Below are 24,822 nucleotides of genomic sequence, written 5' to 3'. Positions count from 1 at the left end.
CTTTATTGTTTTTTAGTTACTGAAATATAGGGCTTTCAATATATTTTTTCTTTCATTTTGAGAACACTCTTTTCATTTTTGTTGTGTAAAGAACATAACATGGAATCTACCTTTTTAACAGATTTTTAAAGTGTACAATACAGTATTGTTATCTATGGGCAAATGTGCAGCAGATCTCTAGAACATATTCATCTTGCATAACTGAAATTTTGTATCCATTGATCAGCTGCTCTCTATTTCTCCCTCCCAGCCCTCACCCGCAGCCACCATTCCATTCTTTGATTCTATGAATTTGACAATTTTAGTTACCTCATATAAGTGGAATCATGCAGTATTTGTCTTTTTGTAACTGCACGTGTTTCACTTAATATACTGTCCTCAAGTTTCATCCACATTGTTGCAAATGGAAGTAATTCCTTCTATTTAAAGGCTGACTATTATTTCATTATATTTCAAACTATGGTGTGTGTGTATTTTATCATTCATCTGTCAATGAACATTTAGTTGCTTCCACATCTTGGCTATTATGAATAATGCCGCAGTAAAAATGGAAGTGCTCGTATCTCTTCGAGATTCTGATTTCAGTTCTTTTAGATAAATACCCAGAAGTAGGATTGCTGGATCAGCTGGTAGCTCTGTTTTCAATTTTTTGAGAACCCTCCATATTGTTTTCCATAGCAGCTGCACCATTTTGCATTCCTACCAAAAGCTTACAAGGGTTCCAATTTCTGCACATTTTTGCCAACACTTGGCTTCTTTTTTTTTAATAATAGCCATCCTAAGAGATGTGAAATTATATCATTATGGTTTCAATTTGCATTTCCCTGATGATTAATGATGCCCAGCATCCTTTTATATACCTATTGGCCATTTGTATGTTTATGTTGAAGAAATGCCAATCGGAATTCTTAGCCCAGTTTTTAAATCAAGTTATTAGTTTGTTTTGTTTGTTTGTTTTCACTATTGAGATATAGAATTCCCTTATATATTTTTGAAAATAACCTCTCATCAGATAAACTCATTATTATTACAGGACACAAAATCTACAAAAAACAGTTGCATTTCTCTACAGTAATAATAAACTATCTGAACAGGAAATTAGGAAAATTATTTCATTTATAATAGCATCAAAAAGAATAAAATATTTAAGAATAAACTTAAATAAGAAAAAAAGACTTGCATACTGAAAACTATAAAACATTGATGAGAAAAATTAAGATATAAACAACAGAAAGATAGCCTGTGTCCATGGATTAGAAGGATTAATTGTGGTAAAATATTCATGCTAACCCAAAGAGAATCTACAGATTCAATGCAATCACTATCAAAATCCCAATGGCATTTTTTTACAGAAATTCCTAGAAGAAAATATGGGGGAAAGCTTCATATCATTGGTCTTGGCAATGATTTCATGGCTATGACACCACCAAAGTACTGGAAACAAGCAATAAAAGACAAGTAAGACTAAGTTAAACTTAAACACTTCTGTACATCAAAAGAAACAGTTCATCAAATGAAAAGGTAACCTACAGAAAGGGAGAAAATATTTGAAACCATATATCTCATAAGGGGTTAATTTCCAAAATAATTCCGGTATTATACTTTCCTTTTCAAATTATGGTGTGGCTTCTGTCTACTGAGAAGACCTTGGCTGATACAAATCGACATTTTATTATAAAATTTTAATATGTTTATGTATTTTACATATATATAATATGTGTATATCTTTTCAATATGTAATAGAAGGTTTTCGTGTTAACTTTAAAACATGTATGAGAATAAATAAACTTTCAAAATTATTTTATAAGATGTACTAGCAAGATGTTTAAATCCATTGACCTATTTGCTCTGCAATTTAATAGACACTAAACACATGTAACCATTTAATTCTAAATGTAACTACATTAAAATGAAATATAATTCATAATACAATTCCTCAGCATACCAGCCACATTTCAAGTGTCAATAGCCACATATGGCCAGTGGATATCATACTGAACAGCTTAGATGTAGAATATCACTATCATTGCAGAAAGTTCTTTTGGAAAGTACTGCTGAAGAGAGATTTGGGTTTGACTTTCCTGCCTGCAGTTCACTTGACTTATCCCAAGCATTTTAAGGGCTCACCTGGTGTCTGATTTGTCATCACGGGATCCTGCGTATATTATCTTTTACCAACGGTCCACTTTCTCAGCTAAAAAAGTGACATCATGAGTTCTTGATCACAGATTCACTGTTCCTACAATTATCACATTATCCAAAATCAGCTGCCTCTTAGAACTTTAGAACAGCCTCAGAAATAGTCAACTAAAGCATTAGCTTGGAGATGATATCATACAATGTTGAGACATTACTACACATACGGGGCACCTGGGTGGCTCAGTTGACTGAGCATCTGACTCTTGGTTTCAGCTCAGGTCATGATCTCATGGGTCATAGAATCAAGCTCCACACGGCACTCCGCCTTCAGTGGGGAGTCTGCTTGAGATTCTCTCTCCTTTTCCCTCTGCCCCTCCCCACTGCTTGCACTCTCTCTCTCTCTCAAATTAAAAAATCTTTAAAAAGATATGCTCTAGGGACATATTGGGTGGCTTATTGGTTAAGTGTCTGCCTTTAGCTCAGGACATGATTTTGGGGTCCTGGGATCAAGTCCCGTATTGGGTTCCCTGCAGGGAGCCTGCTTCTCACTCTGTGTCTCTATGTCTCTGCCTTTCTCTCTGTGTATCTTATGAATAGATAAATAAAATCTTTTTTTAATAAATTTATTTTTTATTGGTGTTCAATTTACCAACATACAGAATAACACCCAGTGCTCATGCTGTCAAGTGCCCCCCTCAGTGCCCACCACCCAGTCACCCCCACCGCTGCCCTCCTCCCCTTCCACCGTCCCTAGTTCATTTCCCAGAGTTAGGAGTCTTTATGTTCTGTCTCCCTTTCTGATATTTCCCACACATTTCTTCTCCCTTCCCTTATATTCCCTTTCACTATTATTTATATTCCTCAAATGAATGGCAACATATAATGTTTGTCCTTCTCCGATTGACTTTAAAAAGAAAAAAAAATATGTTCTACATACTTTAAACCAAGAAAGAAGTGACACTTCTCACTCAGTTACCTGCTTTAGAAGTAGGAGAGAGCATACTAAGGCATCCACTAAGCTCAACTTAGGGCTAGGCTTTTATTCAGTCATTTGGAACTTTTTATGCCAGTAGACCAGCAGGTTAAAAACCAGATTTATGACATTGACAAGGGAAAATAACCCTGATTATCATGGGGGAATAGTGCTATTGTTTCACAGTGGTGAAGGAATTAGTGTTTCTAGAACTCAGGAATTTGACTGGTTTGCTTGTTGCTTCTCAACCCTAATTGTGCAACTGTCTGACACACAGCCTGACATGGGCAAAGTAATTTGGGCTTCCAACCACTCAGGATGAAGGTCTAAGTCTGGGTTTCTTCAGAAGGAGAGACAAAAATTCTTATGAAAATTTCTTTAAACAGGAGATGTTCCTAGGAAAAACTAGTAGGGAAGTGGATAAAGGGAAGAAGCCCAAGCAGTAGTATGATATCAAGCAAAGACCAATAGAAAGAAACTTGCCATCCCATAAGAGACAGTGTATGTAACATCTCACCATGCAACTTAGCAAGGGTAAGAGAACTGGAGTAGTTACATGCTTGAACCTCAATGGCTAAGAATTGCCCCCATGTGGTTTTAAATTCCCATGTACTTCTGAGTTTGCTTGTCTGTAGGCCAAGTGAGTTCCAGCAGCTTCATCAGGTAGCCCAGTGCCAAAGTGATGGAAGTATTGACTGTTGGATGTGAAAGCAGACTGAGATGTGGCATGTATAAAAAATTATGAGAGGACCCCAGAAGATGTGGACAAGGTATCTGCTATAGTCTGTTTGTGTTAACTCCACTGGACAAAAGACAGAGGTTGGCAGATATGCTAGGTGAGAGTATGGGATAATCCAGAATGTTAGTCTAGAAGGAAATCTAGAAGAAAAATAATAAATAGCAGTTGTGGCCATAGCAGAAACTAAAACATATATCTTAGAATCTTGGATGTTCCATCTTTATATTGTCCTTATTTTTTAAGAACTTGTTACCAGGGGCACCTGTGTGATGCAGTTGGTTGAGCATCAGACTTGATTTTCCCTCAGGTTGTGATCTCAATATGTGCCTGAACTGGGCTCCACATGGCCACAAAGTCTGCTTGGGACTCTCTCTGCCACCCCCACTTAAAAAGTGAATATAAATAAATATTTTTTAAAAAGAACTTGTTACCAGCCACTGCCTTGACACAAATGGAGCCTAAACATGCAAGTCATAGACTGCAGAAAATACTTACTCTCAGTGTCCCCATCCATATCTCTTATCTTTCAACTTAGTGTTATCTGGAAAATTTTCAAATGCCAGGATCTGCATCTGTGTTCTGAGGCTTATTCTAGATCTCTACAGAGCATTTTTCCTCACATGTGCAGCAACCTGAAGTGTCAGAAAATTAACACAGTTTTTCTTTCTCTCTTGCTAGAAGGAAGCATTCTTCAACCAACATTGGTGCCTTAAATATCATCTTTCTCTTACCCCACTGGTGGGAAAATGCTGAGGCATGCATTTTCTACAAATTCTCAGCTTCCCCATGAGAGTAAGCTTCAATGCTCCATCATCATAGCTGTTTCAATAGTATATCTTCTTTTCTAGAGACCTGCCTTCCTTTTCTTACTTTCCTATCCACTCTGCTTCTCTGCCCACCCCAAAGGCCTGCTGATATTTTCTATTCTCTCCAAATAAACTACTTTCACTCAATCCTTATCTCAGGGTCTGCTTCAGGGGGAATCCAAACTATACTATCCAGTTATATGATTCTTGAGCCCTTCAAGCAGAAGTCTCTGACCCAGATTAGGTATATAAAAGCATGGAAACTCAAGAGAACTATGTGGGAATAATTTTTTGAAGAAAGATACAAGAGTGTTGTGAAACTCAGCTCCTGAAAAGAAGGAGAGGAGAAGACTACTTCCCTCCATCAAAGATAAGTAAAGCTGGATGCTAAAGATGGTAATATTCCCCAAATTGACCTATGCATCCAGTGTAATCCCTATCAAAACCCCAGGTGATTTTTTTTTTCAGAAACTGAAAAACTTATCCTAAAATTCAAATGGAAGTGCAAGGGACAAGAATAGTCAAAATAATCTTGAAAAAGAATAAAGTTTGAGGATTCATACTTCCTGATTTCAAAAGTTACTTCAAAGTTAAGAAGTCAAGACAGTGTGGTACGGGCATAAGGATAGACGTATCGATCGGTGAAATAGACTTTTAAGTCCAGAAATAAACCCTTCCGTTTATGGTCAAGTGATTTTTTACAATGATGCCAATTCAATTCAATGGAGAAATAATAGTCTTTTCAACAAGTTGGGCTGGTGAAACTAGATATCCATGTAGAAAAAAAAGAACATAGTTGGATACCCAACCTCTCACTATACAGTAAACTCTTGCATTCGGTAGAACATCCCAACGGTGAGATTTGAAAGCATCTCAAAAGTTAGGTAGAAGAGGGCTTTTCTTTTATAGTGAGGAATAAACAAGGCTAGAACAAACTGGGTGTGGGGAAGTGGGATACCAAGGGTTAGAGGATCAGACAATAGATCTTAGATGAGAGAGTGTTTTTCCCTGAGGTTGGTCTATTCTGAGGAGGCTCCCATGAGGAGGAGTGGCTCCGGCTGAGAGTGGGTCAAAGTTCAGAGGCCTGAGAGAAGAAGAGACACTTACCAAACTTTGGTTAACGACCATTTTGTTTTGAATGAACAGTGGAGACAAAATAGTCCAGTTCACCATTTGTGAAGCAAAGAATAGAAATTTGGAGAATCTATATCTGACCTTGTTGGTAGTTAAAGGGGGCATCTATAAGACTTATCTAAATCATATGGGAATAAGTTGTAGCAAGCCACTTCCCATAACACACAACGGGGTAAAGAGTGTATTCCTTATGTTGTTACTGATTTTCAGGAGCAAGGGTTCAGGTAAAATTCAACACAGTCATTATTTATAAACAAAGATTACTGCTTTCAGCTGGCCAGCAAAAGTGAAAGGGAGAAAGAAAAAATTTTATAGCATTCTGAGATCCAGAAGCCCAATGGGAAGGTACTGTAAACAGGGCCAAAGAATGAACAAGTCCTGAGACTAGAATGGCTGGAGAATGCAGTAATGTGCTATCCCTAACTCTTAAACAAATCAGAGAAGCCCAGAATTGGTAGGAGGAAACCAATCTAGTTTCAATATATTAGACCCAGAGTAGAGAAATGCCCAGTAAGCATTGCATATAATAGAGAAAAGGCTATCAACCTGATTTTCAGAATTACATTCAGGACATAAGGCCACTATTATTACTTGGAGGTTAAAGGACATATAATCAGCTTTGCCAAGACCATTCATTAATGCTAAATCTAGGTAGCTCTCACCCCTAGGATGAGTAATAAGGATGAAAATACGGAATAGAAAAACTACTATTCTATAAGAGCAAGGAACATTGCCCTAAAGACACAGGCAAAAATAAAGATCACATCTACAAAAATGACTTCCTTCAAGAAAAGTATAAAAAAAAAAATTTAAAGAACAAGTCTTTTTTGACATTCCTGACATTTTTTAAAAGCAAGATAAAATTCAATAAACTTAGCCTTAAAGATAATATAAGAAAAAAATCATAGATAAAAGTAGAATTTCATGAAAAAGAAAAAAAGGGAATTTAAAATTCAATGACAATTTAAATGTTCATTGAAGGCTGTGAAAATAAAAACACAGCCTAAAATGAAATTGATAATGAGAAAGAGAAAAACACAAAACTAATTCAGAATGCAGAGAGAGAAGATAAGAACAAACATAAGTAAGATATTATTTTAAGCTAGGAATTACAGATGTCCAAATGGAAGAATAATATTCAGACGCTTGATAGAATGAAATTTTTCTAACTTAAAGAATATCAGATTCTTCAAACCAAAAAGGGCTTATTGGATTCCAGAAAATTTTAGTGGTACAAGAAGGGTAAAATCTGGATCTAACTTAGTAATTTTTCATTTGAACATTAATTTTGTTTTAATCCTGAAATCACCAAAGCAGAGAGAACCAAAAATAAATATGAGAGAAAAAGAGAAACAAGAAACAAAATGGAGAATGAGAAAGAGGATAGACGGTACAAAGGACAGTGGGTTTTGCTACAGATTTGTTGTTTATATTTTAAAAGAATATAATGTACAGTAATGTGATAAACTTGAAAATTCTAATATAATAGACATTTTGGTAGGAAAGAACAAAAGTTCTAAAACTGATCTAAGGAATTTAATTAAGTGAAAAATCATGAAAGAAACTGAAATACATATCTTAAAAGGTTACCTCCAAGTAAAGTTCCTAATATAGATAGTAATTTAAACAAGCTCTTTTTTTTTTTTTTTTGAGGGAGAAACTTTTTTACATTTAAATTCAATTAATTAAATTATAGTGTATTATTAGTTTCAGAGGTAAAGGTCGGTGACTCATCAATCTTATATAACACCTAGTGCTCATTATATCACATGCTCTACTTAATGTCCATCACCCAGTTACCCCATACTCCCCCTCCAGCAACTCTCAGTTTATTTTCTATGATTAAACAGCTTTTTAAAATCTCTGAGTAGCAGAAAACTCAAAAAAAAAAAAAGTAATAACATCTGGAGGCTAGAAAATTAAGGAAAACTGCTCAATTCTCTTGATGCCTGGACTTAATACCACATACATATTCACATACACCAGTAACAGATGAATTTCATCATCATAAAAACAGTTAATATTTAGGTGTGCTTCTTTTCATTGTAATTTTTTCCCAGAAGCCCTGAAACCATAAAGCAGAAAATAAAAAATGATTGATGTACCCTTTGGCAAAGACAATAGAATCATCAAAAATAAAGGGGAGAGTTTCATATATGTGTGGCCATTACATTGTTACTGAACAATAACAATAATAATTGGAATCAACCTAAATATCAAACAATTAGCATATAGTACTCTATTTTTTTTTTTTGGCAAGAGTACTACTTTTTATTTTTATTTGTAAGGTTATTATTATGAAAATTTTCATATGTTTTCTTTTGTTAACATAAAAAAACCCTAATTTCTGAAAGTGTATCACAGGAAGTGAAACATAGTTGTAGGGGGGATCCTTGGGTGGCTCAGCGGTTTAGCGCCGCCTTCAGCCCAGGGCATGATCCTGGAATCCTGGGACTGAGTCCCACATCAGGCTCCCTGCATGGAGCCTGCTTCTTCCTCTGCCTGTGTCTCTGCCTCTCTCTCTTTCTCTCTCTCTCGTCTCTAATAAATTCTTAAAATATTTTTTAAAAAAGAAGAAACACAGTTGTAGTGATATACAGTATGGATGCTTTATCTACAGCTCACAGAGACTATGTGTAATCTAACTAACCTACATATTCACTGGTTAGCTTGTGGGCAAACCCTTTCCAGTCTTGAACTTTTTTTAAAAGGTTTTATTTATTTATTTATTTATTTATTTATTTATTTATTTGAGAGAGAGAGAGAGAGAGAGAGAATGAGCAGGGAGAGATGCAGAGGGAGAGAGAGAAGCAGACTCCCAGCAGAGCAGGGAGCCCAATGTGGGGCTCCATCTCGGGACCCTGAGATCATGACCTGAGCTGAAGGCAGAGGCTTAACTGACTGATCCACCCAGGCGCCCCACAGTCTTGAATGTCTGATACATAACACGGTACTTGATCATGAGTTTTAGCTTATCTACTTCCTCCAACCTATGTTTGCTAAACGTCTTTGTTATATTTAATACTAATTAGAAGTACAATAATCTTGTCTTGATTAATTGCATGTAATAAGAGCTCTGGGGAGTTAAAATATGGAACTAATAAGCTACAAATTGATCTATGACTTTATGATGCTTGTGCAGATATTTTCACATAGACACACAGAGGACAGCCTGACCCAAAGCAATGAGGCTGCTATTACTTTGCCAAGTTTCCATTTCTCTGACTGCCCAAAGCTCCCACTGTATTATCTTTTATGCATGCATCTTAGGTTCAAATTGAAGTTATTTATGTGTCATTCGAATCCATTTCTTTCAACTAAATTTACCCAGCTCTGAAAAGAACAGTAATCTATTAATTAATACAGGGTGAGATGAAATGTTTGCTGGATTAACTATGCCATGGTGCCTGCATTTTAAATAATGATGAGTTCATTTGCTCATAGAATTAAATACCAAGGGGCTAAATTTTAGCCATTATGTTTAAAGATGTGTGGTCCTTTCTGGCTATAATCTAGTGTGCACACACATACCCACACATTATTTTAGTATGACAGACCCTACACGTTATATGTAGAAGACAGTGGAGTGCCGGTCCAAAACCCTTTCCTGGGCCAGCACACTCACCTCTAGCCACTGAAAGTGCTGGCTTATAATGGCTCACAGATGCATCTTCCCTCAGTGACTTGGCCTTAGCTGATGGGAGCTAAGGAAAGTTATGTCCCCACCTCACCATCCGGCCCCACACAGAAGACACACAGCAATGAATAATGGTAAGCCATCCTCCTCCCCTAGAGGGAAGGTCTACTTTGTATTATAGTTTATGCTCTTGAATCCACCCCTTGTATGCTGGGCCAGCCCTGAGCTTTACCTGAGAACCATATCCATACTTACTCAGTTCTCTTCCCTCCATTCTGTCTCAGTCACTGCCTTAGAGGGTTTTCTTGAACCCCACTCCTACAATAAAACACAAGTACCTCAGCATAGGGAAAATAGTCAACGGTATTGTAGTAGCATTGTATGGTGACAGATGGTAGCTACACTTGTGGCGAGCACAGCATAACAAATAGATTTGTCAAATCACTATCTTGTATACCTGAAGCTAATGCAACATTGTGTGTCAACTATATTTTAATTTAAAAAAAAAGATGTGTAACTGAATCTCCGTCTCAAGCTCTGCTTCTAGGGAACTTAACCCAAAGCCATATACTACTAGCTTTGTTTTAGGATAAACTTGACATTCAACTTCATTAATTCCTGAACTGACTCATCTGAGAAAAACATCACAACAATTTATCAATGGAACTAAGAAAGAAATGAAAGCAAACTACAGGAAGGGATGACGGATGCCGTTTCAATTTCTGTGACTTTTGTTTTTTTCTTTAAAAATATATATCCATTCCTGAGCGATGTAGATGATGCTTGAGGCTAACCCTCAGCTCAGTATTATTCATGACCTTCATGGTTTTTTTGGGTCTTGGGGTTTTTTTTTTTTTTTTCACAAATCACCTCCATCCAAATGCCTGTTCTTAATACCAAGCTGAATATATGCATATATTTTTTACAATATTTATCTGAGAAGATAAGTTTATGCTTGTGCTGGATCACTTCTCTAAATCTGTTGGTAAATCTCATGTTTTTATACATTTAAAAGACGGCACAAATCCACTACATATCCTCTTTGAAATGTAATCTTTGCTTGGAAAACATCAGTGAAAACAGAGCAACAATGTGTACTCATAATCAACTGGGGAGGAAAACCCTCAAGCCTTCATATTTAGACTAGAAATGCATGTGCAAGCTCCAGTGTTTTCAGAGAGATTTTCTTCTGTTTTCAGCTTCTTTGTGAATGAGCAAATCAAGCATCCTGTCACCTGGAATCTAAAGGTAAGGGATGTGAAAGCAAGACGTGCGGCGTGAGCACTTTTCCTCACAAAGACAGAGTCGAATCCACAGTAGAAGAAAGGAGGCTTGTAATGAGACATAAGTAGTTGTGAGAAAAGACATCACAGGCAGTTTCCTGACAGAAAGACTGAGATTTAATCACCCGAAGCTGCTTGTGCAGCCGCTTCACCGTGAGGGAGCAGGATGCCTGTCAAGTCTGCAGGAAGGCAAGCGGAATCGCTGCCAACGCGCTGCCCACGGACAGCAGATGATGCTCATAGGCCATTTATTTTACTTCTGCACATTTTGATCTTGTGTTGTGTTATCTATAGAAAATCCCGAGCCTGTATATCACTACAAAGGGACACTGAGGGAGAAAAGATTTCGCTACTAAACCTACCAAAAGGGGGAGGCATAAAAAGCTTCTTTGGATTTTGAACCACTCCACAGAATCCTGCTGCTTAGCACATCAGAGATTCGTTGGACTCTTACCTTCAAATGCTATTGCGTTTCAGAGGCACATAATTAACATTTTTGATTTGAAAAGGGGGGTGGGATAATGAGCTTACAACGTCTCCTCTATTATACTTGAAGTTCCATATGTAGGGGAGTCCCTTAAGCTAGTGGCCAAGCCACTCATTCTACTTATGTCACCTTGGGTGACTTCACCTCTGAGACAGTCTGTGTGGAGAGTGGAATGAAAACAAGTACCTCATAGCTTAATAGATGAGTAAATAAGATATTGGACGTAAAGACCCTAAACAGATTATTAGCCCCTTCCATTCCATGGAGCAGGAGCAAATTCCCAGATTATCAGATCTTACACTCTGTATACTGCCTTCCAATTCACTGTTATCATCATAATAATTGTTCCATAAATATTTGTCTTTAAAATAATGTGTAAAATAAAAATACTGATTGTATGTCCTAATGCTCATCCCTTCTGGGAGAATTTGAGGCTACATAGATCATTAAAAGAAGGCAAGAGAGAAACACTATCACAGTATTGGGAAAGGGGCTAATTAATTATAGACTTTTCATTAGTTTCAGAAATCATTTGTCTTGATACATTATTGTGCCCACAGGAATAGAACTACATGAAATTTGAGGCATTCAAATAATTGTTACAGAAGTTACTTCTTTGGCCTTTATGAAATTATAAAAATAAAATCATGAGCATAATAGCTACCACGTACTAAGCCGACACTGTGCTCTTTCTAGAAGTACACATAGTGGGTTGAGTTGTGTCTCCACTCCACCTAGAAGATATGTCTACCTGGAACCTCTGAATGTGACCTTATTTGAAAAAAGGGTCTTTACTGATATAATTAAGGACTTTGCAGTAAAATCATCCTGGATTAAGGAGGGCCTAAATACAAAGACAGGTGTCCTTATAAGAGGAAAGGCAGAGGGAGATCAGAAAGACAAAGAGAATGCCCTGATTAGAATGCTGCAGTCACAGGAATGCTGACAGCCACCAGAAACTGGAAGAGACAAGGAGGGATTTTCTCCTGCAATCTCCAGAAGGAGTGTGGCCCTGCCAACACCTTGATTTTGGAAACCTGTCCTCCAGAACTGTGAGAGAATAAATTCTCACTTTTTTAAGTCACCAAGTTTCTAGTAATTTGTCAACCACCCTGGGGCACTAATACAATACTTTTGTATTCTCATAATAACTATAAATAGATGTATTGTCCCATTTTCTATACCAAGAAACTGATTCAGAAAGGAAAGTAACTGATTCAAGGTAACTGAGCTAGCAAGCGACTGAGCCTGGATTTGCACTGTCTAGTTTTAAATCCTTTTTTTTTTTTTAAGTCAATTCTAAACCTCTTTTCTCAAAGCTCCCTTCCTTCTTCTAACTCCATGGCAGGAGCTATCTTGCTTTGGCTTTCTTTTTTTAAGATTTTATGTATTTATTCATGAGAGACACAGAGAGAGGCAGAGACATAGGCAGAGGGAGAAGCAGGCTCCATGCAGGGAGCCCAACGTGGCACTTGATCCCAGGTCTCCAGGATCACACCCTGAGCTGAAGGCAGTGCTAAACCACTGAGCCACCAGGGCTGCCCCCCTTTGGCTTTTTTCTCACCATTTGCTTACCATTCTTGGCAAAACTGTGTATGCTAAGCATGCATGAAAGTCCTCAGATCATTAGTTCACATTGTTTTATGTCAAGAAGCTCCCAAAGTGGGTTGAGGAGGAAAGAAACACTGAATATCTGTTCAGCTAATGAGCAAATTCCAAAAGGTCATTCCTAATATTGGTGGGGCATCTCTGAGTCTGAGGAGACATTGCTGTCTGACTCTCTTTTGTTAGTTCTGGAACTTAGTAGCAGCATTAAACCTTTTACCTCTTCTTTATTCATATTTTCTGAAAGGAGCCTCTGGATTCCTACATGATAGCTCCCAAGGATGTAGGAGTTGCCAGATCATCTTTGAGACAATTCTGACTGGCCCCACGAGGAACAAGTGGCTGTGTAAAAATAGCGACTGCCAACGGATTTTCCCAAGACAAATATCAGACCTGCCAATCACCTCCAGCCCTGGGCATCCACGTCCACTTCCACGAGGTCGACTGTCACAGCCTATTTACAAAGATGAGTCTGAAAATATCTTCTTTCTCCTGTCCTCTATATTATATTCTCTTCCTTTTTCTTCACATCTATTTCTTAACAACTTTCTTGAAGCACAATTTACATACAATTAACCCATTTTAAGTATCTATTTCATACATACTGGCAATGTACACAGTCAGGTAACCACTACTACAGTCAAAATACAGGACATTTTCTCACCATAAATGTTTCCTCATGCCTTTCTGAGGTCAATCCCTCTTTCTCACCTTCAGGCATTCATCATCTGCTTCTTTTAAATATTTTTATTTATTTATTCGTGATATACAGAGAGAGGCAGAGACATAGGCAGAGGGAGAAGCAGGCTCTCTGTGGGGATCCTGATGCAGGACTTGATCCCAGGATCAGGGATCACAACCTGAGCCGGAGGCAGATGCTCAACCACTGAGCCACCCAGGTGCCCCTCATCATCTGCTTCTTACCACTATATGTCTATCTTTCCTAGAACTTCATTTAAATGGAATCATGGGGCATATAGTTTTTTGTTACTGATTTCTTTCACTAAGATAGTGTTTTTCAAATTCATTCAAACTGCAAAATGATTTTGCATTACTCAGTAGTTCATTCCCTTTTATGGCTAAATTTCCAGTGTATGGATGTACCACAATTTGTTTATCCACTTGCAATATGATGACCATTTAGACTGTTTTCAGTTGGAGATATTATGAATAATCCTACTGTTGCATATCTAATTTTATTTATCTTACTTTTCTCTCTTATCTCCCTTTCTCTATATTTAAGACTGTCATTCTCTTTCCTATCCCAAACAGCACTAAAAATAAAGTTTGAGGGATCTGTGGCAGTGGTTCTAAAAGTGGTTGTCACTCAGGAGATTTGTGACAATACCTGGAAACATTTTTGATTGTCATAACTTGGGGGCGGGGAGTGTGCTATTGGCATGTATGTTGTGTAGAACCCAGAGGTGCTGGTCTATATCCTATTATGCAGAAGATAGCACCCCACAACAAAGAAGGATCCAAGCCAAATGTCAATAGTGCCAAGATTGAGAAACCAAGGCCTCCCTCTGTTTCTGTATCTATTTTGATATGAAAGATCTTATAAAGAAAAACGTTCCATGAAACCTATTATTTGGTAGAATTTTAAATAAAAATATTTCTTCCATCTTTTTTGTTGTTGTTTGAGAGAGAGAAAGCCGGCACGCACTCACACACAAGTATGTGGTAAGGGGATAAGGTTGGTCCAGAGAGAGAAAGAGAGAGAATCTTAAGCAGGATCCACGCCCAGTGCAGAGACTGACTCACAACCCTGAGATCATGACCTAAGCCAAGGTCAAAAGTTGGACACTTAACCAACTGAGCCACCCAGGTGCCCCTGTCTTTTATCTTTCTAAGAAAAAACAAAACAAACAACCCTGGGATTCAAGGAGTAACCTCTCATTTTTACATAAAGGCTTTATTTAAAACAGGAAGTGAATCTATTTCCAGTAGAAATGCACAAGACAATACCTGAATCACTGGACAGACTCGTTTTTCTGTTCTGGAAACTGAGTACCAAAATCATTTATTTCTCAGGTAGAATCCTTAATTAATTAAAAGGCAAATGAGTATCTGATCAGAGAGTAGCTCGTAAGTCAAACCCCAAGTGTGTTAGGACTTGGAAGGGGAGAAATGTTTATTTTGTCCCAGACTCTACCAGCTATAAAGGTTAACAGTGTTGCGCTGTTTTCTTTCCTTCCCCAGAGCCTACTCAAATATTCTTAGATCCTTCTATATCAGATGCTTCTAGCTTCTAGCTTCAATATCTCACCAGTTTGCAGCCCCAGCCAAGTGAACACCAGCAAATCAAACAATACTTAGCTTAGAGAAGTGACCACTTAAAACAATGACTGAATCATACTTTGGGAAAAGCCTATTTCGGTAACAAGTTCTGGGAGTATGAAATCTTATCTGAATCTGGCACAAAATATTTAATTTACTCAGAAGTGTCGTTAGTCCTCAAACTTTTTATATAATTTCTGCAAAGAGCATGGATTTGAAGCCAGGAAGATTTGAATTTTATTCAAACCTCCAGTACTTGGATTTTATATGAACGAGGCCAAATCTTTCAGCCTCTCTCAGCCTGAGCATCTTTATCTATAAAATGGAGAAAACAACAGCCAATTTAGAATTTGTGTAAGGTTTAAATAATATATTGTATATACAAAGCCTGGCGCATAGTGTGCCACTGACAAACGTTGATTTCCTTGTTGTTTTCAACTGTCAGTTTCAAACAAAATGCTTTTTAAAAAATGACACTCTCTTCAAAGAAACAATAAATATTAAGATGTATTTAATATTTAAGTGTTATGTAGGCAACATGCAAGATGGGGTATATTTCTTACTTAATATTCAGGAAATATGAGAGACTGATAAATAGTACAAGGGAAACTCTCACAAGGCATTCTGATAGAACCATATAATTTGTGAAAGAAAACAGTCACAAGATCAAACCACCTTAACCTAGCTGAAGTTGTGTATATTTTTGAAAATAACTGGTTTGTGATAATAAATTAATGTATCAGTCCCTTATTACTGAATGTGTTCATAAATCATAAAGCATACTTCACCCAAAATGAATTACCAAAATAACAGAATTAACCATGGTGTTGAAAGGCAAATATACTATCTCTTTTTTTAATGCATTAGTGTCTTGTCTCATATACATATGAGACTTTCATCTAAGTCATAGACCAGTTGAGACATATTTTACTTGTAAGAGGCTATAGAAAATAAAATTATAATTTTCTAATTTAGAATGTAAATGTAAATTCACACTTTCAGAAGAAGTACAATACCTATCTGTTTGCTAACTCTACACATTAAACAAACAAAACAAAAAACAAAAAAAGGAAGAAAGAAAGAGAGAGAAGGAGGAAGGGGAGTAAAGAAAATGAAAAAAAAGAAAAATGGCTTCCCTTCACACTGAGTGGCAATAGCAGTAAAATATCCTAAGGTATGAGGAAAACACTTTGCATCCGGTCTTCTGAGTCCCTGATTTCCCCAGGTCTTTGGGCTTATGCTAATACTCATGATACTAATCTATTCAATGATGTATAGAGATCCTGTTCCTCTCTCTAGGAAGAAGAAAATAGAAACAGATGTCTTTCTTTACTCAGGGGTTCCCAAGAGAATTACATTACTAATGAGGAGAGAAGGAGCTGGAAGGAAAAAAGAAAAAGGCTGTGCCCAGAGGCAAAACTGTGCAGTTGGACTTTTATTTGATGATCTCCTAGAAACCAAATGCTCCATTGAAACAATGGAGAAGGACGTTCCTCTGTAGAGAATAGCTTTTCCAAATGTTTCTCAAGCAGCTGATTCCAGATGTATTTTCAGTGTGTCCAGTTTAAACAGCTCTGCTGCTTCTTGATTGAAAGAGGACACTGGCTGTCATATGAGGACATCCTAACATGCCCTCCTAGGACCCATCTCAAGAATTTTCTTATCCTATTTTTGAACAGTTATGATAGGAGACAGTTTCATGTGAAGTTGAACTGAGTATGAAGAAAAAAAAGATAAGAATAGTACTTAGAGTGCTTGAAAAACTTAGAGAACTAGACAACTAGAATAAAGCATTCAGATGTATACCCATGTGCAATTATATTTATAATTTTGAAAAATGTCATCGTGATTTACACTAATACATATCTAGCCCTGTTACTTGTTTTTCCCACAATAAACTTCATACTGAGGCTTAAAGGATCATTTCATTACATGTCCCTAACACCCATCCAACTGCATCTTTCACCCCCCACTCCTACCTGCTCAAGAAATTTAAAATCACCTGTCATTCCCTAACATATCTCTCAGGTATTTGCAGGCACTTCCGCCTGGGATGCCAACAAATCTTTTTTGTTGTTGTTGTTGTTTTAGTTTTATTTTATTTTTTTACAGAGAGTGTATGTGAGTGGAAGGAGGGATGAAGGGAGAGGGAGATAAATCTCAAGCAGATTCTCTACCTCTGCAGAGCCCGAAAGGGCTCAATCGCACAACCCTGAGATCATGACCTGAGCCAAAACCAGGTCTGCCCCTGCTCAGCTGATTTAAGCTCCTATTACTCTGTACAAGTTTTTTACTGTGCAAATAACTCCATCATATACATAAAAATACTTGTTAAAAAATACTTGTTAAATAAATGCATCTTAAGAAAAAAAAGAAAAGAAATGCATCTAGGTCAGGAATATGTGAAAATTTACAGTTGTTAGTCTCTTGTGCTGAAGGGTGGTGAGAGAAGAGTGAGTCTCTGCACTTGCAAATGCCATCCCTTCCTTAGTCTTTTATTAAGAGGTCACTTACCAGCATAGAATTAGGCAAAGCACTTACAGCATTCACACAACCAGTTTGAAAGTCAACAAAAACACTTATTTGTAGTCACTTCTCTAGATATGAAAAAAAAAAAATTATCCCTCTGAGACTAGAGAACTTTCATAAAGATACTTTTGGGAGGAAGCATGAAGTATAAGAACAGCAACAGTTTCAGTTATGAAAAAAATGCAACATCAGGGAAAGTTCTAAAATGCCTGGTAGACTTTATACCAATTGAGGCACGTGAAGGCTGGCAGGAAGGTGAAGGGGAATGTGTCTCCGACTTCTGTCTGAGCTGGGCTTTAGTTGAGCATGATATGTTTGTTTGGAGAGGAATGGGTGTCACCAATGGAGACTGACAATGGAGCAGAGCAAGGACCAGGAGCCACCACTGAATGGCATTTATTAAAAGTCACCAGTCAAGGGGAACCTGGGTGGCTCATTCGGTTAAGCCTCTGATTTCTTGGTTTCTGCCCAGGTCATGATCTCGAGGTCATGGGATTGAGCCCCTCGTCAAGCTCTGTGCTCAGTGGGGAGTCCGCTGGAGGATTCTCTCTTCCTCTCCGTGCACTCACACTCTCTGTCTCTGAAATAAATAAATAAAATCTTTTTTAAAAAGTCACCAGTCAAAATCATTTAATATATTTCCCCTTTGAATTTCTACCCAACAATAGGACTGCCTACTCCATTTCTTTTATTCCCCCTCATATTTCAGTCCTAGACACATAACTGATTCTCAACAAGTGATTGTAGATAAGCCAGCGATGTTTCTCTCTTTCTCTCTCTCTCTCTCTCTCTGAGAAGAGAGAACCATGCAAAACATTATCTCACTCCGCACATAGCGTTTTGGATCATATAAATAAGATCTAATTTGTCTGGCTAATAAGATTATTGGCAGCATGAAAATTAGAATCCTAACACCATTCAATCTCCATCCTCAAACCATTATAATTTGGCTTTTTAAAAAAAGGATTTAAAAAAATCCTTAATTTCTTTTGAAGAAAAATATCTAATATTTCTAGGGTCTTAACTTAAGTCTCCTTAACTTTATACATAAGTGGGGATAATTTCATGATCAAAGCTTGTGTTGTAGATATTGATATATTAAACAATTTTTTGGCATCTCCCATTCTTCCTCATAATTTTATCAGGATTTGTAGAACTTGGCTCTGTAGTTTTTAAAAACAGAACGTACTTATAAGTTATGCTATTTTTGAACTGAATACCTGAAGCAAAATATAAAGCTGGCAAACAACATTATAAAATTCAAAGTGTGCAGAAAATTAAAGCACTCTAAATATCTTAGGGATGTCTGCTCAGGATGCATTTGAAATGACTGAAGAAAGGAGTATGTCGTCTTTCCTAGTGCAGTTTGCAAAACAGTTACTTATACACCTGTCTCTTCCTCTACTACTATAACCACAAGGCAAAACTCAACAGGATACGGTTTTTCTGATTGTTGTCCAACACGTAAAGGCTCACTGCTTCTGTTCAAATACGGGCAGTTGGGCCCTAATAAACTCCAGCATCAAGGCAAGGTAGTTCTGTGGAAATGTTCTGCAACTTTTTCCCAAGAAAGTGTCAAAATATCTAAAATGCACAAAGAAAAATTGTTGCTCCCATAGTTGACTGATTTAGTTGGACATTTAAGAGGCCTTTGGTTAAAATAAAATAGATTGAGAAAAAAGGATATGTGGTAGATTTTAATTATTCCTTTGCCAACCACACCATAAACAGGACCTATAAAAATTTATCATCTGATAAAACTTCCCCTTTCATTGAAGTGTAAACCTAGTTTAACAGCCACTGTGTTCTAAGCTATTGGCTCCGAACTGTTAGAAAGCAAACAAAGTGCAGGCAGAGGCCCAATACTTTGCATATGGTGCAACCTTTGTGTTCCAGCAACTTTGCACTTGCCAAGAACCATCCTCAAGTGGCTGTCAATGCTTAATAAACACAGACTGAAAACATCTGTAACTCCCCCCCCCCAATGCTTTCTATAGCAGTATGAAGTCCCCTCTTCAAGTACAGAGTCTAAAAATAATGAAAGCTGGCATCACAACTTGGGACATAAGCAAATCCAAAATTTAGTCAAAATGATACTAATTAGCATAAGCTGTTTTGTTTTCCTTTTCCATTCATGGTGATAGCAGTATATGGATCCATCAGCATGTCAGAATCTATACTTGGGAAACTATATGCCAAGGTTAAGAACTCCCTCAGTCATTCCAAAAACTTTTTTTTGAAAACTTATTATGATACTAGGTATGATGATATGTACTGGGGAAACTATGGTGGTGATGTACTGTAGAATAAAAGAATTAACTAGACTTCACCAAGATCTAACATCATATTATCAATCTAAATTGTCAACCCAGATGCATCAGGTTGATGTTAAACAAACAAACAAAAATGATGACATAATAATACCAAAATTACTACTATAGGGCAGCCTGGGTGGCTCAGCGGTTTAGTGCTGCCTTCAGCCCAGGGCGTGATCCTGGAGACCCGGGATGGAGTCACACATCGGGCTCCCTGCATGGGGCCTGCTTCTCCCTCTGCCTGTGTCTTTGCCTCTGTGTGTGTGTGTGTGTGTGTATGTGTTTCTCATGAATAAATAAATAAAATTTTTTTAAAAAAATTACTACTATTCATTGTGTGGGTGATCACAATGAGCTCAGTATTGCTGTGTTCAGTGAGATTATATATATAAATATATATAATTATATATATATATATATGTTAATTCAATCCTTATGTAGCTTCATCCTACTTCCACAGCAAACTATGTCAGTCCATATTATCACTCCAAGTCCCTCTTCTGACAAGATTACCAATGATACAACCTTATCCTCTGATATGTCCCTGAATACCTCCTGGATATTTAAGCAGTCACAGAAATAAGTCATGTTTGTTCTCCCAAGTTACCCATGAAGGGAGAATTCACCAGCCCCTCACACTGCCCCTCATAGTCAGAGGATTCCTCACCAGCTGCTCCAAGTAACTGGTATTGCTATACTATCACCTCCCACGAAGACAGAGCAGGAGAGGATCAGGATGTGAAAGTTGGGTTGGGAACTCAAATACAGAAATCCACATGTCACTCTTTTAAATTGTGACAGAGATATTTATACCATGCTTAAATAACAGAAAAAAGGAGAGGAGAGTATATGTGAGCAGGAAAGAAAAGGAGATCATCATACCAAGATAGGTCAGGCCCCACAGTATGGCAGCCTTGTAAGGACACAGCTCTCCATCTGGCCAACACAGCTAAATGCTGAGGCGATCCCTCAAGATGAGGTTTCTTTCAGGGCATCTCCTACCTGTACTAACCGAAGCCTTGTTTTCATATAAAGCAGAGACTCAATGGTGGCTCACTGAGACCCAGGCAGTCTGAAGAGGTGAGACACCATCTCGAGTCATCTTAGTACTTCACTTATGCATCTGTTATCACAGAAACCAAAGGCTCAGTGCCATTGCTCATAGGACACATACCATAGCTATAAGGGGATAGGAATGTGGGGAGATAAGCTGAGCGTTATCCTATGCTGTGGGGCAAAGCACAGATATGCTGTGGAAAGTTACTACACTCCCTCAAGACGCAAATGAAAGGTCAGCCAGAACCACTCATAAAGCTGTGAGAATGTTCTTACCAGATACAAAAGAGAGAGAGAGAGAAACATGTAAGGGCTTCACAAGTGGTAAGTACCTTCCTCTGACAGTGTAAGAGTCTGACTCAGGGACCCCAGGGCTACAGAGAAGTTTGACCCTGGATGGTGGCCAACTATTCATCTCCACCAGCTAATACCACATAGCCTTTGTTTATGGGTCTCAAAATTCAGGCAAGTGTTTTCAAAGGGCACTCCAGAGAGCTGTGGGCTCTAACAAGGTATTTCAAGGAGCAGCCAAAAGGGATTTGGCAGGATAAGGTACCAATACAGGGAAGCTTTGGGTTTTCTATTCCTGTTTCCAACAGAACAGCTCTTCTCTGCATGTTTTATTATATATATATATTTTTTTCACATTTGGAAAAATGGCCCAATTGCTTAAGAATTTTTGAAAACCACTGGCTGAGGGACAATGTCACCATAAAAGTTTTTAAGAAGGAAAATGTAAATCCCCTGACATACACATCTTGTTAATGTGTTCTGCATATCATTTAGTATAGTGAGCCATTCCAGCAATTACCAAGATCTGACTTATAAATCACATGACAACTATAGTTGTGTAGAAGTTATATAAACTCATCTGTTTATACAGAGATAGAGGGAGAGAGAGAACGAGTCCTATTCCTCCAGGAGACTGTGAAGTATGGGGGGATACTCTCTATTTGGGGTAGTGTGTCTTACAACAAAAATGTGAGGCAAAGAAAGGCCGAGGAAAGGTAGGGGTTGGTTTAAACGTTAAACAGCAGTCACTGAGGATTTGCTTTCACACATAAATATAAATTGTGAGTCTTTGTAGAGATAAACTAAAAAGAGTTTATGCCCATGCTGAGAGTACAAGGGAACTCTCCTAAGAACAGAATTGTGAAGAACAAAGTTGTGAAGAATGAAAGAAAGCGAAGATTGGAGTTCAGAACTAGGACTAGTCATTGGAGGATAAAAGAGAAAGAATCATCTAAAATTGGTAAAACTGATGTGAGTTGGGTTCATACAGGATTACTTCAAGTAACGAGAGGTTTACTGTAAAGATAAATGTTCACAAGAGGACCACAGGAATCTCATGGGAATCTTGGAGCATAGAGTGTCACAGAGACTGAGACAGAAGTGGGGGCTCAGATAGAGTTTTAGGAAACAAATGGATTTTTTTTTACCTGGGAAACAGGAGTTTACTGTTTCTCTGCTTGCATGATATTCAGCTCTGGTCTTCATTTTTTCTCTTTTCACCAACTACCAATAATAGCACTCATCCCTCTTACCTCATTTTCCAATGGCTTTTCTGTCCCACCACTTCCTCTGAATGTTTGTTTTTTCAACTTCTGCTTCAACTACCCAATCCAGTTTTGCCAGTTGAAATTCACAAGAGAAACAGTCTAATTCTCCCAGCCAATCTTTGGGCAGAGTTTTCATGTGTCAAGTGACTGCATGGATAAGCCTAGGGACTGGTCAATTGCTCACCCCCGGAGCCAGGTGGGGGAGGGTGGAGGGAGAAAGGTGTCACATGATACAGACCATGGTTACATCTATGCCTAGAATGGTTTGGACTTCCTCCTTTTCAGGGGCTGTGAAGGAGGACAAATATCATGGATAACCTAACACTGCAATGATGGAAAACAGGGAAATTGGTTCAAAAAGGGAAGACAAGGAGGAGAGGGAGCATATCCAGATTGCTGTAGGGAGAGTACAGAGATGAGGCACCACAGGACCTACATCAAGCCCAGAGAAAGAATGCATTAGCTCTAAGGAAATCTTAGGAGGACAGTACTGAATTGATGAGAAATGTGACCAGAAAGTCAGCTCCATTAGTTGATAGATAGATAGATTGAGGAAGAGGAAGAGGTAGGTAGGTAGGTAGATAGGTAGGCAGACAAATGCAAAACTAAGATTTCATTGTGGTCCTAAAAAAACAGCTAAATTCTTACCAAACATTTGGTCTTTATCAAGTACAGTTACTTGCATTAGAAGTACCTCATTAATTTAGCATAGGGACCTGAGTAGAGCTTACAGCATGCATATATTAAATAAGAAAATACATAAAGAAGACAGAAAAATCTATATTAAAACACTACATTTTCAATGAAATTTTATTTTTTTAATTTTTTATTTTCAGAGAGGGAGAGTGAGGGAGAGGGAGAGAGAGAGGGAGAGAGAGAATCTTAAGCAGGATCCATGCCCAGTGTGGAGACAAACCCAGGGCTCAACCTTATGACCCTGAGATCATGACCTGAGTCAAAATCAAGAGTTGGATGCTTACCCGACCAAATCACTCAGGCACCTCTCAATGAAGATTTTAAAAGCAATAAATAAGTCAATTTACTTTTAAATTAAAACTATACAATACTAAGTAGAAAAAATAAAAATTTAAAAAATAGCAAACATCAAACAGATGAAAGGTGTATTTTTCTCCTAAGCCAAATTCAATCCTATTTTTGGAGAAGACTTCTTGTTCCTTCTTAAATCCACTCTCTTCCTTTACTTTAGTGTCAGGGATCCAAATTTTGGATGAGCGTGCTGCTGCCAGACCATAAAATTACAGCTAGTGTGATCCTGTAACCAGATCTCAGCCAATAATACATAAAAAGTATTGTGTTCAATTTTCATTAAGTATCCTTACTGGGAAAGTCATGGGCTCCTTCCCATTACCTACAACACAGATATAACAGCAATCACCTACTGTGTCAGGGACCCCAAACCACTCTCAAGTTCAGTGATTCACTAGCAAGACTCACGGAACCCAGAAAAGCTGGATTACTCATGGTATGGCTTGTTGCAACAAAAAGACATACAAGAGAAAAAGTAAAAGAAAAAGATCAAACCCAGAGGGGACATCCCACAGAAACCGGGCATGAATTTCCAGGTGTCCTCTCCAGCAGCGTTTCAGGGACCTCATTTCATTTTCCTTGTGAAGTATGACAAATATCAAATGTTGCCAAACAGAGATGCTCACCTGAGGGCCCAAAGTTTTTACTAGAAGTCAGTCATATAGGGCTGGAACACACACGCAAGTAACTTCAGCCCCCTCAGAACTCAAACCGATTGTGTGGCCCAGGGCCCAGGGGGAATAAATCACACAGTTATCATAAGCTATCTGTCATTGCCCAAGGTTGCAGGGACACTCTCACCAGGCAGGATATTCCAAAGGCTCAGTATCTCCCAGGAGCCCCTCATGGGCCAGTCTTTTCTTTGTAATGTGCGGAGTTGGAGTCACTCCAGCCAGTTGAGACAGCTACACTGTCAGCACCCCACATTCCCTAGTTGACCTTTTACTGCATGCTTACCATGAGATGATTTTAGAAAAGAAGCTACATAAACAAAAGGAAAAGGAGAGAGAGAGAAAGAGAGAGAGAGAGAAGGGGCTGGGTTCATAATACCACTGAGTTGCCACTCTAGAACTAGATCACCAGTCTCCATTCTTCATTTATATAGATAAGATAAACACATTAGTTTAAGCCACTATTTGTCAGGCCTTTATTTCTTTTTAAAGATTTATTTATTTGAGAGAGAGACTGAGAGAGCAAGCAGAGGGAGGGGCAAAGGAAGAGGGAGACAAGCAG

General features: G+C 38.0%; 1 long non-coding RNA gene across 3 annotated transcripts in view; it reads right to left on the bottom strand.

Moving 5' to 3' along the window:
* LOC140598567 (uncharacterized) overlaps positions 1-24,822 on the bottom strand; it is a 308,814-nt gene that overhangs the window by 56,107 nt on the left and 227,885 nt on the right. For 2 of the 3 annotated variants that reach the window (XR_012001017.1, XR_012001019.1), the window contains one exon: positions 9,684-9,746. This is a non-coding gene — a long non-coding RNA (uncharacterized lncRNA). Of the gene's footprint in view, positions 1-9,683; positions 9,747-14,692; positions 18,193-24,822 lie in introns of those variants that run through there. The other variant, XR_012001018.1, reaches the window with a different exon arrangement.

This window comes from Vulpes vulpes, chromosome 4, assembly GCF_048418805.1.
Source record: "Vulpes vulpes isolate BD-2025 chromosome 4, VulVul3, whole genome shotgun sequence".
In the NCBI taxonomy this organism is placed as follows: domain Eukaryota; kingdom Metazoa; phylum Chordata; class Mammalia; order Carnivora; family Canidae; genus Vulpes; species Vulpes vulpes.
Note: the sequence above shows the minus strand (reverse complement) of the source record. Positions and strands in the feature narration are given on the sequence as shown.